Source organism: Eptesicus fuscus, chromosome 6 (genome assembly GCF_027574615.1).
Source record: "Eptesicus fuscus isolate TK198812 chromosome 6, DD_ASM_mEF_20220401, whole genome shotgun sequence".
NCBI lineage: Eukaryota > Metazoa > Chordata > Mammalia > Chiroptera > Vespertilionidae > Eptesicus > Eptesicus fuscus.
Genome location: NC_072478.1, coordinates 34,191,736 through 34,208,773, shown reverse-complemented (window position 1 = coordinate 34,208,773; position 17,038 = coordinate 34,191,736).

The following is a 17,038-nucleotide window of genomic DNA, read 5'->3' as shown; positions in this document are numbered from 1 at the left end:
AAGCAGGGACTCAGATATTTGTACACCTATGTTCACAGGAGTACTTTTTCCAATAGCCAAAAGGTAGAAGTAGCCCATTGAAGATACAGGATAAACAAAATGTGACCCATTCATAGAAATGAATATAACTCAACCTTAAAAAGGGGAGGAAATTCAGACATCAGCTACAACACAGATGAAACTCGAAGAGTGAAATAAGCCAGATGCAAAAAGACAAATACTGTGATTTCACTTATGAGGTTCCTAGACTAGTCAGATTCATAGAGACATAAATTAGAATGGTGGCTGGGAGGAGGGAGAAATGGGGAGTTAGTCTCTAGGGCTGGGGTTTCAGTCTTGCAAGATCAAAAAAAGCTAGGAAATAGATGGTGGTGATAGCTACACAAAAAAAAATTGAATGTACCTAACAACCCTAAACTGTACACTTAAAATGGTTATGATGATAAGTTTTATGTGTGTTTTACCAAATTTTTTTAAATGGGGGTTGGGGGGTGGAGCATGGGACAAGACAGGATGGGAAGCAAGGTGCAAACCAGTATGTGTAATAGGGATTTGCTTGGATGTGCATTTTTAAAGCTCCAGAAAGAAGCATAAGAAACTAGGACTAAAGTTGACTTGGGAAGGTGTGGGAACTGAGCAGATGGAGGGCACGGGCAGGTGTGACACTTGTCATGTACCCTTTGAAAGTTCTAAGTCTATATCAACAGGTCTCAGAAACTCCCAGCTGCTGACAGAAAAGCAGAAATGTCCTCATTCAAAGGTTACATACTGGCCATGTGACCTCCTCAGAATAAGGACTTTCTGGCGGGGTTCACCTTGACCTGCCATTTGGGTCTTATCTCACTTGAAACCTAGCATGACCCCTCAGGCCAACCAGCAGAGCATTTGCCTCTGGAGACAGTCCCACTCCCCGAGAGCAGCAGGCCCTGGGCACTGAGCGGGGCAGTCCTACCACCTGCATGAAGGGTCTTTCATTCCGTGACCCTGCACTGCCCAGAAACCAGACCTGCTTCCCAAGCTCTTTGCCTAATAGTAAGATTCAGGGGTACCTTCTCACAAGCCCCTCCGAGGGCTGACCACCTGGCACTGTCTGGGAGCGGTGGGAAGCAGCCCTGATGAGGATGAACACCTTCTGGGTGTGTGCTCCCTCCTCCCTTCAAACTAACTGCTCTTTAACTCTCCTCTCACCCTCCCCTACTCAGGAGAGCTAACCCCACTCCCTCCCTGCCCCCCTCCTCCAGCATCTGGCCCTCCAGTCTTGCCCTCTCCCTCCCTCGAAGGAGCCCAGCCCCACACCGCCCTGCAGTCAGACATAAGTGGGTTTCATTCCGGCTCTGCTGCTCACAAGCTGTGTGGCCCTGGGGGAGGTGGTTATGCCTCCTGGAGTCTTTGCGTCCTCCTGGGTAAAATAAGGTCACAAATAAAGTAGCACCGGTATGTGCAACCTCCTGCAAGGGGGTCCTCGCTGCACACCTGTGCTGGGTGCGGGCCTGGTTCTGCCTCTTCGGCTGCTTGGTGGCTGCACAGGACTCTGCATCACGATTATTTGTTCAACTGGACATTTTTGTTTTATGCACTTCTCTATATGTATGCTGTACTATACAGTGTCCAAGAGTTTTGTGTTTTTAAGTAAACCTATAGAAGAAAAATGTAGGTGCTGAATAAATGCTAATTTAGTTACCATCCCCTGTAGGGTCTCAGTTCTCTCCTTTCTTAAAAATCCCTCTGATTCGCTACTCTCACAAATCTCTTCCCTTTCCCAGCCAAACTCCTGAAATGACTACACTAAACCTGCTGCCTCCTCCTCTCTCTCCCCCTGTCCTTCCGATGAACTGCCCTGGGTGTCAGACTGTGCCTTCCCAAGTCTGCTCTCCCACCGTGCTGCTGAGGGGCTGGCCCATTGCTCACTGCCATGAGGAGTTCACAGTTTTTCCCACTGCAGGGAGTTCATCTTCCAACACTCGTCAGCCTCCCCCTGGGCACAAGGGTGCTCTCCAGGCACAATTCTAGGTGTTAGGTTCTGCAAATGACCCCTGCCCTTGCATTAGAATTACCTAGGAGCTTTAAAGACACCCCTTCCTCAGCCCCACCCTGATGAATCTCCCAGGAAGAAGTTCCAGAAAAAGAATTCTCACCCACCACCAAGCACCTACTGTGCACCAGGCACTCTCATACAGCAGCCTACTTAATTCTTTCTTGGTCTTATCATGTTGGCGCTGTGATTGTCCTTGTTTTGCAGGTGAGGAAACTGAGGCTCAGAGAAGGTGGGTCATATGGGGGAAGTGACGGAGTCAGGATTTGAAACTACGGTTGTGTGGCATTGTTGGCCATGCTTTTCCTCCCGAGACCACGCTTTTGCACACATCACTAACTTAGCATCTGGTAGAGCAGCATTTCTAGAAAGCGGTCAAGTGCACACAGGTCATCTGGATCTTGTTAATTCTGACTCAGCAGGTCCTGGGTGGGGCCTGAGAGTCTGCCTTCCTAACCAACTCTTCATCACATCACATCTTCCTCTGGACAAAATATCGGCAGCTCTTTGCAAAGGTTTTTTGTGTTTGTTTTTCATGTAAATGCTATTCCTGCAGGCCCGAGAAAGAGACCAATCACAGCTTTCTCCAACTAATTGCCCTTCTCCTAAGGGTCTGGGTGGGGTTCTTTTTGGGGGGCGTGGCTTCCGGCTCAGGCTGGTCTCAGTGTCTCCCCACCTTTTGCAGCTGTGGCCTACGGAGGAGGTGATCATATGTGTGCCACCTGCAGGAGATGGCAGTTGACACTGAGGCAGTGCACACGCCCTGAGGTCCTGGGGTCGAGGGCGTCAGTGTCGCTGCACACCTGTGTGGTGTTCACAGCACCCCAGTGGAGAGTCTTAACATCCCTCCTTCAGGACATGTGTTTCCCACACATTCTAGTGATGCCGTCTGTCCTGATGGCAAGGACAGATGGCATCAATAGAAACCATCAGAATAGCCTGGGGATACTATGAACAGACAAGTGTGACTGGAGGGAGTCCAGCATCATTAGGGGTTTAAGGTGACCTGGAGGTGGATTTGAATTCTAAGCTGGGTTCCCAAGTCTACCCCATGTCACCAAGAGAGTGCCCTGCCTGCTTTTGCCACCCTCTAGGGTGTGGCCTCTGACAGGGTATCGTGAGCACGCTCTCGCTCTCGTTCTCGCTCTCTCCCTTTCTGCCTGAACTGTGCATCACGCTGGCCCCTGTGTTCCCTGACCGGAGGCCCAGTAGAACGCTTCTCTGTGTCAGTGCAACTTACCATGAGATGTGACACAGCAACAGGTGAAGCTTCTTCTCAGAGTCCTTGCAGCCCACGCGGACCAGGGTCTGCGAATGCCAGGCTGAGTCCCTGCCCACCTGTTCTGCTCACAGGCACATGTGCAGCCAGAGTCCTCAACCAAAGCAGCAGACTGGTTCAGGGTTCAGAGGTGGAGACCCACTGATCTCTGCTCCCTGGGACTCTGCCTATTCCATCTGACCCCCAAGAAACTATTGCACCTGCCCCCCTCCAGTGCAAACTGGTGCCACCCATGTCAACCTGGTTATTTGGTCTCATTTGCCAACAACAATCAGAGTGGCCTCCTTTTCTCCTCTTGTGAAATTAGTTTCACAGGGAATGAGAAGCCAGGGCTTCTCGGGTCTCTAAGGTCCTCGGTATGTTTTTGCCATAAATCACTCCTGTGGTAACTTCCCCATCCACCTGATGTGCTTCCCAGAATGCATAGTCTACACACTGGTCAGATGCCTTTCTAGCCTTAACCATATGCAGGCCTTGCTTCTTTCCTCCGATGGTGCATGCTAGGAACCCTGGCATGGAATCCTCACAAGTCTCCACAGTGTGACATGGAGCTTGCCCGGCGCCGGAGGCCTCTGTGGCCCTGACATCACACGGAATTCCTAAGCCTGCAAATGCTCAGCTAATTGCCATCTCATCCCCGCCCCTGTCACAATCCAGGGACGTTTGCCAACCATGGGTTCCTAGCTTCTTGCCCGGGTGCTGGCGCTGCATTCCTGCACATGGCTCTGGTTTCTGGAAACACAAGACCCTGCAAGGGTTCCTACCAGTGAGACCGGATGTCCATGGCGCCAATAATGGATCTTACTCGACAACAGATCCCAGAGAGCCCTAGACAGGGAAGAGATGATACCCTTGGATCCACTGTCCCAAATGACCGCTGCAAGGCCTTGGAGGAGGGATGAAGGGGAAAGGAGTAAAAGAGGCTTACAGAGATGAAGGCCCCAAACACCTGCTGAACACACATGGCACTCAATCCCCCCTCCTCCCCACACCCTCTAGGAGCGTCCGTCCGCCAGCTTCACGGCCCCTGGCAGTGTTGACTCTGGCAAGAGGGGAGGATGCTATCAGCTCGCAAGGTCTGAGCCTCAAGGCAAGGGCAGAACAGCTGATAAGCTAAGTGGGGCCTGGGCACTGCTCCAGGCACGGCACGGCACACCACCCGCCTGCTTCCCTGGCTGATCACAGCTGGGGCTATGGAGCACTGCCCAGCTCCGGGAGAAGCCAGCCCATGCCCCCAAACATGAGCTGTCAGCATTTTCTCTCCAATGTAGAGGTGAGGGTCTCCTAACACCATGGTTCTTTGTCTTTGGGGGTAGAGGGGGACCCCTTTGAGAATCTGATAAAAGCCAGAACCTTTGCCCTGAAAAATGCAGCCTCTAGTGTACAGTGGAGGCTTTGGTTTTATATTCACCCAAGGCCTGGTTGATGCACAGACAGGATCAGAGGGTGGAAAGCACCTTGGAGGATTGGGCGAGAAGCCGGCATAAAAGTCTCTGGGACCCTAGAGGAGGGGGAGTGGGGCAGGGAGAAGTGGTAATTAGGTTAAACCCTGAGATGAAAGGGAAGATGGGAAGCACCCTCAGAGTTGGCCGATGGGATACAGGAAGAACGGTGGTCAGGGTGTCAGCTGAGCATTTCCAGGTGGTCCTGTCCTGATCGCCTGGCCAGGGGAGAATCCAGCTGGGGATCATAATTCATGAAAGGCTTTGGGAGCAACATGGACAGTCCTCCCTTTTTCTGTTGGGGTCTTAGTAAATAATTTTAACACATCATGGTGAGTTCTGCGCATGGCAGAGAGTGCTGGACAACTGTCAGACTTGGCCATTGTGAGAGGCAGACTCTAGGGTGGTCCCACAGTCCCTGCCTCCTGATCTTAATTTCTTTGGGGAAGCCCCTCCCCCTTGGATGTAAGCAAGACCTTACCTGTAACCAAGAGACTATGGCAAAGGGGATGAATGTCACTCTCTTGATTAGGTTATGTCCTGTAAGACCTCATCTTGCTTGAGATTGTCTTTGCTGGCCGGCTGGAATAAGTGGCCATGTTGGGGAAACCTATATGGCAAAAAAATTCTAGAAGCCCTGAGGAGCTGGGAGTGGCTTCTAGGAGCAAGGGCCCTCAGTGATATGTATTCTGCAAGCAACCTGAGGGAGCTGAGAAGCAGACTGTTCCCCAGCCAAGCTTCAGGATGAGACCACAGCCCTGGATGACACCTTGATTGCTGCCTGTGAGATCCTAAGCAGAGGACCGCTTAGGACCTCTTAGGAGCTCTACCTGGACTCTTAGTCCATAGAAGCTGTGAGATAATGTATATTGTTTCAAGTCACTAAATCTGTAACACATCGGTGGATAATTAATATAGCCATGGACCAAAACGTAGCTAAAGGGCTGTCTGTACCTGTGTTGGGGTGTTCATATTGAACAATGAAAGTAGAGAGGAGCCAGGACATAGATAAATGCTCTCTCCATTGTGTCTCAGGAGTCACTGTGTTTCCTTTGAGTTGAGCATTTACAAAGTCCCGGACATTATGCTGGAAGAGGAATTCTTTTATTGTGTGAATTCATTCTGCACCTAACCCTTATCCCTGGAAACGATTACGGTGAGCCACCATCTAGATGTCAGGGGATTCAGATTTGCTTCATCCTCAAAAGAACCCAACATAGAGACAAAGGATGTGCAGTTATTACCGATGGTTGCAAATGCAGGCCTGACAAAACCTGTCCAGGTACTTCAGTGCTGTTCAGGCTGAGTAACTACTCATTTGGAGAGCTTTTACATAATTTTGGATTACTATTCAATCAGATTTCTGATTACCAAATATTTCTGTGATTTTGCAGATTTCCCCTTACTTTTTATTGATTGGTTGATTTTTAGAGAGAGAGAGGAAGAAAGAGAGAAATAAATATTGATTTGTTGTTCCACTTAGTTATGCATTCATTGGTTGTGTCTTGTATGTTTCCTGACCTGGGCAGATGCTGGATTGAACCCACAACCTTGGCAGATGCTGTATTGGAAGATGCTCTAACCAATTGAGCTACCCGGCCAGGGCTCCCCTTACTTTTGATGTGTCTTATTAATTGTTTCATAATGCTAGAACTTGTGTAATCCTCAATGATATATTTCTACTCTTACATTCAACTACCATTTGCTAGGTGGCAACTGTGGTGGCAGTGGCCATGAGAGTTGATAGGTGATGCAAAGCAGCTCAGGTTGCTTCAGTGACTTGCTCGGTTATGTAAGTCACAAGTGATGGGGCCAAGGCCGCAATCCAGTCTTCTGGCTGCAGAGTGCTTTGGGCCATAACCTGATGTAGCCCAGGCTATGCACCATGCTGGATGCTATGGGAGCGGGGAGCGGGCTCCTCCACTTTTCTTAAGGAATCCTGGTGTCTTGATTCCTCCAGCATTAAGTACAAGTCAGCTGTTCCCAAACAGTGGAGGTAGATAGATTGTCAGCATGGAGCCAAGGATAAAGGCTCTCAGTGAACTAGTAACCGGATCGACTTGTTTCCAGGGAGCTGCACAGATAAGAGCGCAGCAAAGACAACCTGTCGCTGAGGTCAGGCAGAAACAAATGCCTCCAGTCTCTGCTGCTTCTGGCCCCCGACTGAGTCTGTCCTTTGCATCCTGGCCATCTCAGGTTCCTTGAGAGGCAAAAGGGAAATGCCACTTTTGGATCCTGGGAGGCTGGTGAGTGTCCAGACTTAAAAAGAAGGAACACTTATGTGCCTCTATTCTGCTCTGGGCACTGCGCTTTGATAATACTCTTTCATTTCTTTCTTGCAGCAATCCTCAAACAAATATTGTCCCACACAATTTTCATATGCTCGCTTGTTTTCCTGGCACCTGGGTCAGCCATGGATACATGTGTTTTGGGTGAACTGAGCACCCTCAGCCCTAAGAGGGCTTCTGGTCCTGTGTGGAGGCAGATGTGGAGGACAGTCCTTAGGAAGAAGGGCACATGGGAGTCTGTGTCCTTTGAGCATCAGACACCAAGAAAGGATTAGGAAAGTATTTGGAGAAAGTTCCCGTGAAAATGGGGGATTCCTGCTTTGTGGTCTGCAGAGCTCCCCAAAAGTCTGAGAATCACTGCTTTAGGGAGAAAATGGTCTTTCCTTGAAAAATAACAAAAGCCCATACCTGGCCGGCATGGCTCAGTGGTTGAGTGTTGACTTATGAACCAGGAGATGACAGTTCGATTCCTGGTCAGGGCACATGGCTGGGTTGTGGGCCTGATCTCCAGTAGGGTGTATTCAGGAGGCAGCCGAGCAATGATTCTCTCTCATCATTGATGTTTCTATCTCTCTTTCCCTCTCCCTTCCTCTCTGAAATTATATATATATATATTCAAGCAGTTTTATTTCTGTCACCGGTTCTCCTTGTATAGCTCCAAGCATCGTATTAATTTTATGACTTTAACTCAAGTGCTTTCTTTCTATTTCACAGAGAAAACTGGAGGAGTAGATAAGGGAGACTGTCTCACCCAAGTCTTTTAGCAGAACAGCAAAACGCATGGCCACACATAACTTCTTAAATTGGCAAAAATGAAGACAGTCATTAATATGACTCTAAGATAGTGCCTCTCCATAGCATATAAATAAGCAATCTACACTAATAAAAGAGAAATATGCAAATTAACCATCACTCTGCTACGCCCACCAGCCAATCAGAAGGGAATATGCAAATTAGAAGGAGAAAGCCGGCGACCGCCCAGCTGCTCCAGGCGCAGAGTGGCCGGGGAGGGCAGGACGCCTGCTATGAGAGGGAGGGCGGGGAGCGAAGGGATCTACAGGAGCGGCACTCCGGTGCAGCAAAGACAAAGACTGCAGACTCCGGAGTCTGCAGCGAAGACAAAGACGGCAGACTCCAGCTGGAGTCTGCAGCGAAGACGAAGGCGGCAGACTCCAGCTGGAGTCTGCAGTGAAGACAAAGATGGAAAACTCTGTCCTGAGTCTGCAGCGAAGATGAAGGCGGCAGACTCTGGCTGGAGCCTGCAGCAAAGACAAAGAAGGCAGACTCCGGCTGGAGCGAAGGCCTGGGTCCCAGGTGCCGGAGGAAAACCAGTGCTGGAAGCCAAGAGAAGGAAGGCCTGTTGTACGAATCTCTTCGTGCAACGGGCCTCTAGTCCTATATAATAAAAGCCTTAATATGCTAAGTGTCCGGTTGTCCGGTTGGCCGTTCAACCAATCAAAGCATATTATGCTAATGATATGCTAAGGCTGCTCATCCACTTGCTATGACATGCACTGACCACCAGGGGGCAAACAGTCGACCAGTCAACCAGTTGCTATGACATGCACTGACCTTCAAGGTACAGATGCTCCGACCGGTAGGTTAGCTTGCTGCTGGGGTCCCTCAGCCTGGCCTGTGCCCTTTCGCAATCCAGAACCCCTGGGGAGGATGTCAGAGAGCCAGTTTTGGCCCAATCCCGCAGGCCAGGCCGAGGAACCCCACTGGTGCACGAATTCGTGCACCAGGCCTCTAGTGAACTACATGTACCTCCAGTCATCAATAAATTAATTAGTAAATAAATTCACTAATTTCTTGAAAAATCAATGAAGCATTGACCTAGAAGAGTAAGCTGAAACTCAGAGAAGTAGGAATGGCAATGCAGGAAAAGATGCTTCAGGAAAAAGTCAATATAAAGATTCTGAGGCAAAAGAACAGGAAATGTTTGGGAACCACCAATTGGTCAGCATTATTTGAGCTGAATGCAAGGGATCTAGTGGGAAGAAATGAGGCTGATTAGTAGACAGGAGCAAAACATGGAGAGTCCCAGATGCAAAAGATATTAGATTTCATGCTGCAGGCGGTAAGAAGTTAACTGAAGAATTCTGATGGGGCTGTGGCACAGACTTAATATGTTTACCAGCACAAAGCTTTTACTAGAGGAAGGTGAAACTAGGAGCAGAGTGATTGAGAAGGCAGCTTGATTAATCTCATATCCTGCAACCTTCCTAAAATCACTTACTAGTTCAAATAGCTATTTTGTGCATTCTGTAAATAGCTATTTTGTGCATTCACTTACTAGTTCAAATAGCTATTTTGTGCATTCTATTTTTTAAATAGCTGTTTATGCTGTCTGCTAATCTGGGTATCTTATTCTTTTTTGTACTTGTATTGCATAGGCCAGAACCTCCAGAACAGTGTGGAATAAATAAATAATAGATGTCCTTTATCAGGTTGAGGAAGTTCCTATTTATTTCTAACTATTGAAAAGTTTTATGAAGAATGAATGTTAGGTTTAGGCAAATGCTCTTCTTGCATCTATTAAGATACTATTTTAGTATACATTTCATTTTGGCATGCTCATTGCCAGTGTATAGAAAAGCAATTGATTCTTGTATATTGATCTTATATCTTGCAACCTCGCTAAACTTTTCTAGTTTTAAGAGATTTCGGTGTTTTCTTTTTATGTATCTCCCTTTTTCTTTTAACCTATTCATGTCTTTATGTATAAAATGTGTGTTTTTTTTTCTAGACACTGCTGTAGTTGAGTCTTGCCATCCCATATTATTTTATTATTTTTCTTTTACATTACACATTAACACATGTGATATGGGAGGGATGGTGGAAGGGGATGACTTTTTCATTTTCTGAAAAGCAGTCCAAGACTTCCAGGAAGATGGAATGGACTTATGTTTCCCTAACTCTCCCTCTAAATACTAAAAACCCTGGATATTACATATAAAAAAAATATGAGAAGACACTAAAAGGTGAAGACGAGGAGGCATCTCAAGACCTGAAGTAAAATGGTGATGAGCCCTCTGGGTTTTCTTTTTGCTTCATGCATCGCAGTCAGAGTGGGTGCTGGAAAAGCTGGCAATCTGGAATTGCTAATGGGCACAGGAAAGAAAAAAGCCCCCACCCCAAACTCAAACTCTGCCCTTTCTAGCTAAATAATCAGGGAAGAGGCAACCTAACAAGACAGAAAGTTTTGAGGAAATAACCACTCTACTGCAACCAAGCGCTACAGAAGAAACGGGGAATACCCACACCAGCAAATGTCAAGTTGGGGGCCTAGACCTCCATCCTTGTCAGACTGTAAGGAGGTGCTCCAACCACCTTGATAAGTGTTAGGTAAGAATGAACACTACAACCAGCATATGCTATAGGCCCTGGGTCTTTAATCAACAAAAATGCAAACTTATATTCACCAAAAGATGTGTAAAAGAAGGCTCATGGCACCCCGATTCATAACAGCACCAAACTGGAAGCAACCCAAATGTCCGCCAAAATTAAAATGGGTATTTTTCCATGTTGGTTTTGTCATTCACTGGATTACTATACAGCAGGAAAATGAACAAACTCATCTATAGTGTTAGAAGTGAGGGTGCTGGTTACCTATAGGATTGGATGGGTAGTGACAAAGAGGGTCATGGGAGCTGACACATTCTATATCTTGATGCTAGGTGGTGGTTACACAGATGTACATATCTGTCAAAATGAGTCCATCTGCACACATAAATTTGTATACCAATTATGTACTACTTTAGTAAAAAGTGTTTAAGAATATTGGGATCTAGTAAAATAGGCATTTACCCTCACTAGAGTCAATAACAACATCAGACACAAAAATTAATAGAGTGAAGGAAACAAGATTACAAATATGCATATATCTTTAAAAATATATATATAAATATATATAAAATATTATATGTATATATATATATATATATATATACACACAAATATATATATATTGATTTCAAAGAATGGAGAGACAGAACCATCAATGATGAGAGTCATTGATCAACTTCTTCCTGCACTCCCCCTACCAGGGATAGAGCCCGCAACCCGGACATGTACCCTGACTGGGAATCGAACCATGACCTCTTGGTTCATAGGTCGATGCTCAACCACTGAGCCACACAAGCCTAGCTGCATGCATCTTTTAAGTGAACAGGGGAGAAATACCAAAACCAATGTTTTGACATTTATCTTGAGTATAAGAGAGGTGAAAGTGATACACTTTTTTAAATTATGAAGTAATTTTAGGTTCCCTGATATTTGTTGTGAAATGATAGCAAAATAGAAGCATTTACTGAAGTGAGTATAAAATAATGAACATTGCCTGTTAGTGCAAATAAGTCTTTTCAGGGAATTGTAAATTGTCTTTACTGAACAGACGTCTTAAAAATAGTTTCCGTACAATTATATGAACTACCATATGATCAAAACTCAATATTAACAGGAACTGATTGTAAATCTTTTATTAAAACAAAAATATTCTTTAAAAATTGTTCATTTCTCCCTTTCAAACAGAATCCCATCTGTTTCAAGACTGAATAAATGTCAACATAGCAGTTCATTTCCAGAATGTAGTAAACATTGCAAAAGTAGTTTCAAAGCATATGGCAAAAATTTTTCCCCAAACAACTCTATGTTTTAAGGAGAAAACTAGGAATTTTCAAACTGTTGCAATGTATGTGTTCTACTTATTTCACTGAATAAAAATCCAACATTCAGCCATTATATATTCCTCAGCAAGACAACCAAACAATTTTACTTTAATATGAATGTGCTGAATATTTTTACAGAAAGTATTCTTTAAATGAAGGTATTTAGATACTAGTTTACTTAAAGGAAAAGAATGAATGGAAATATTGACTCATCTTCTATTGGAATCTTAATGTCTCACCAGGGAAGGGAGGAAATATGCTCTAATGTATGAACACATAGATATTTATTCTATGTATCTCTTTTCATAAAAAATTTGGGTAAATATAATAGTACTATTTTGAGTTCTTTATATCCATTATGGTAGTAAAAAGGAGTATTTTCCCTTTTAAGAGCTTAGTTAGTTGCATATAAAAAAATCTGTCCTTCAAAAATCTGAGAAAGGGCCCTAGCCAGTTTGGCTCAGTGGATAGAGTGTTGGCCTGTGGACTGAAAGGTCCTGGGTTTGATTTCAGTCAAGGGCACATGCCTGGTTGCAGGCTCGATCCCTAGTAGAGGGTGTGCAGGAGGCAACCAATCAATGATTCTTTTTCATCATTGATGTTTCAATCTCTCTCTCTCTCTTCCTCTCTAAAATCAATAAAAATTTTTTAAAAAAGAAACTGAATTCTAAATTAAAAAACAAATAAACCTGAGAAAGTGACTTTGGCTCTTTCAGCCAATAAAAGTTTACTATATTTGCAGTGATGTTCTTTGCAGCATTATTTGTAACAGTGAAAGACTGGAAAGAATCTAAATATCCATCATTAGGAAATCAGCTAAATATATTTTCGTACATTCATACGATGAAAAGTGATGCAACTTTTAAAATAAATGAGGTAGATCCAAATTGAAAAGTCTTCTAAGTTACTAAGTGAAAAGGCATTGTAATATATATATATATATATATATATATATATATATATATATATATAATAGCTGAATATGCAACCAACCATCATTGCCTCTAGAGATGGCAACTGAGAGACATACTTTGCACTGTATTTGCCCATTAATGTTGCTTGAATTTTACCATGAGCATAAGTTTTTTTAATTGAGGTATAAGTGACATATAATATTCATTATATTAGTTCCAGGTGTACAATGTAATGGTTCAATATTGGTATGTTGTGAAATGATCACCACAATAAGTCTAGTTAACATCTGAAGATTTTTAATTAAAATCTTTTTTAAAAGTAGGAACCTCAACTTCTATGGTTACCAGCTAATGTGAAATAAACTACGCAGTATACGTTTTTCTTTTTGGAATATTTATGGTATCTTGGATATACATTAAAGTATTAGTGACAATACTTTAATATATATGACCATTATACTGTGAACAAATTATTCTACAAATAATGAAAGTTCTTTCTTTTCTTATTCCAGTCTCTTACTTTCCTAATTTGGAAGATGCTGGTATATTCAAGACACAGGGCTTGAAGGCTCACACTGCAACCTCCCACTCTACCCATGCCCTATGAGCCAGTCCCAGCCTTAGTGGTAGCACTGACACTCCAAATACTGCAATTTCATTAGTGGAAAATTAAAATTTCACCTAAAATTTTATAGAACAAAGGGGATGAATCATATTAGGGACACTAATGTGATTTAACTCCCCGTGGATAATCTGTTCTTTCACCAAAGCTCTCTCAAGTCAGCTTAAATCTGATCTTCTCTCCTCCTCCGTGGGTTTACACATCCTGGCATTTTGCTGCCATCCTTAGCAACTTTTCTAGTGCCCACCTTACCTGTTAGCCCATCCAGCAATGTAAAAGGCAGGTCGTGAGCCAACTAAATGAGTGGCCAACTATGGCAGAGCGAACCGCTTCATGTCTTCAGCTTTCAAATGGCAGCCTGGGCAGGGGAGATGCTCTCCTTGGACTCCAGTGGGTACAAATGCAACCATATCTAACTACCTATGCTAAGATCACGTATCTTCCACACTTGAACATCTTTGATATCAGGCAGTATCTTATAATCACCGCTGACCAGATGGTGATCATAATGTTGGCATCGCCTACCCAGGTGCCATCGAGACACCAGTACCTACACCTGCAGGATGGCTGTCAGCTTTTTATTCCCTACGATCAGAGTTGTAAGTTTGGGGTGAATCCAATATATTTAGCCACATTCCTGAAGCAGGTGTCAAAAGTAGATGAACTCGATCTCATTGTAAAGCTGGTTTATAGCACCAACTATTTTTAGTTTTTATGATTTCCTTTAAGAAATGCTCTATCACCAACACAGTTATTGACACTAAGAATAACACTGATGGAATAAAAAGAGACAACTGAGTAAAAACAGGGTTCAGAAAAGTCAGATCTGAAGTTTTAGGTATTATACCAAACGAGCATTAGACTACTTCTCTCTCTTTTTTTAATTTACTTTAGGGAGAGAGTAAGGGAGGAGGATAGAAAGATAGAAACATCAATCAACTGCAACCTGCACACCCCTTACTGGAGATCGAACCTGCAACCCAGACATGTGCCCTGACCAGGAATCGAACCAGTGATCTCAATTCATGGGTCTATGCTCAACTGCTGAGCCACACCAGCTGGGCTACTTCTCTTCTTATGTATACTAAAATAATAAAAATTTATGTCTAGTAAAGTCTAAATAAGTCCTTCAATAAGATATAAAATATGCCCTGGTAATTTTTTTCAAGTGAAAAACATTATGTTTTTTTTAAAACACTTATGCCCTTGCACTGATCAATGTGGCTCAATTGTCTGGGCGTCATCCTGTGCACCAAAAGGTTGCTGGTCGATTCCCAGTCAGGGCACATGCCCAGGCTGTGGGCTTGATCTTCAGGAAGGGGAGTGCAGGAGGCAGCCAATCGATGTTTCTCTCTCCTTCTCTCTTCCTCTCTCTCTAAAAATCAATTTAAAAATCTTTAAAAAGAAAACACTCAAGCCCTTATCATAAAACATAGTAACAAATTGTCAATCTGACCTAAGCGAATTTAAAAAATGCTGTAAGCATTCACCCCCCTCTACAGTAAGTGTCCAAAGCAGTGCAATAATATTCATTGCCCAAGACCTGTTTATCGATTTTAAACAGTATACCTTCCTGGCAGCCGTTAGGCTGTGCTGTTTGTGGAATGACACAAAGGCACACCATGGCAACGCCACACAGAAAACATGGTAGCAGAACTAATAACCACATTGATGGTGTGTGAAAATCTTCAAATGAAAAACATCAAGCAAAGTCAACCTTTGTATTCTTCCTTTTCTTATTTAAATTTAAAAAAATATTTTTGTGGTTACCCCACACTTTCCTCTTCTTTAGGTCATTTCTAAATTAACCATAAAAACCCTGTCTCCCAACAGAAGGAAAGCTTTTTATAGTAAAACTAGAGGCCCGATGCACGAAATTCATTCAAGGGGCTCGGCCCTTGCAGCCCCGGCTTCATCCTGAAGGTCATCCCGACAGTCGTTCAGCTGTTCGGCCGTCTGGTCTAATTAGCATATTATGCTTTTATTATTATAGATATGGAGTCATCTTCTAGGGTCCCAAGATGTGCACCAGACAAAACATGTTTAGATAGCAAGGACGACTCTAATTTTAGTCTTAATTAGAATGCAAAGATGTCAGTGAGTAAGAATCATACATATAATTCAGAGCATTCATTGTTCTTTTATTACTCTTTGAGATTCTTCTGGAGGTACATTTATAGATTTGTAAAACCTATAGCCATTCTAGAACAAATCCTCCAGCCCAGCTGGTGTGGCTCAGTGGTTGTGCATCAATCTATGAACCAGGAGGTCATGGTTTGATTCCCGGTCAGGGCACACCTCCAGGCTCTACATCAGCGGTTCTCAACCTGTGGGTCGCGACCCACAGGTTGAGAACCGCTAGCAGGGTTGCCTAAGACCATCAGAAAACACAGATATTTACATTATGATTCATTAACAGTAGCAAAATTACAGTTATGAAGTAGCAACAAAAATAACTTTATGGTTGGGGGTCACCACAACATGAGGAACTGTATAAAGGGTCGCAGCATTAGAAAGGTTGAGAACCACTGGTTTAGGGGAAAGGGTCAATCAAGTAAGTTGCTTCTTCCGTTCTCACGGACGGAAAAAATTAATTTCTGTCCCTTTAAGATAACTAAGAATGAAGAGAGCTTAGGAATTGTTTTGAAACTGTGAATAAGAAATAAGTGAGCTTCAAAACCCAATTACCTACACAAATATTCATAAAAGCATTATGTGCATAGTACCATTTTCCCCATCTTGTGGGTGGAAAAACTGAAGCAGAGAGAACTTAAGTAATTGGCTTTGTCACACAGTTATAAGTGTCAGAATCAGGGCTGACCACAAAATGTGCAAGCCAGAGTCCATGCATGTCATCACTGCATCATCCTGTTTTTTCAGTGTTAGAGTAGCCTTGCCAGGTTTTAACTTTTAAATCTAAGAGACTGTTCCCAATATGTAGGGTAGGGTCCCTAGGCCTGGCCGGCGATCAGGGCCATCTGTGGGGCAACCGGTGGGCGGGGTGATCAGGGGTGGGGGGGCCCTGGCTGGCACCTGCCCTGGCTGGCGGCCTGGCGCCGCCTGCTGACCGGCCCCGCCCCCTGATCACAGCTGCTGGTCACCTCCCTCTGCGGGGGTGAGGGGGAGGACAGTGCACGTCATAATGACCAGTCGTTCTGCAAGGTTGTTCTGCCGTTTGGTTGCTTTGCACATTAGGGTTTTATTATATAGAACGGCTTCAGAGTAGCTCTTCTGAAGCCTCAATCTAAGAGTGCATAAAACAAAGGCTGTAACAAAAAAGTTCTCATAAAATAGTGTTTGGAATTGGTATAAACTAGTGGGCCTGAGCTGCAATAGGACAACTGGCGGCACTTAGATGCCCATCCCCATTTGAGTCAACTTGAAGAGGTGAGCCCAGAAACCTGAATATTTAGATAAGCTCCTCGGGGAGATAAACATTGCCAGGTAAGGGAATTATACTCCTGCTAATTACCACTTAGCTCACTAACAGGAAGGCAATCAAAATAAGAGAGGCACTACCCTTCACTTGTTACATCGTCTTTGCTATCCTTAATTTCCTACAGATATACCTTCTTACAGAAAAATAGATGAGAAGTGATAATTTTTGAAGGAGTAAAATCTTTTGAATACTACAAACATGGGATTAATAAACATATCAAAGATGTTTTATATTCTGATAGGATATAAAGAGTACTTTTAAATAGGAGATCATCTTTGATATATATAGTCTTTAAAATAACATCTTTGGTCTCCAGTCAAGAGAATAGAGACTTAGAAGTGATATTTAAATT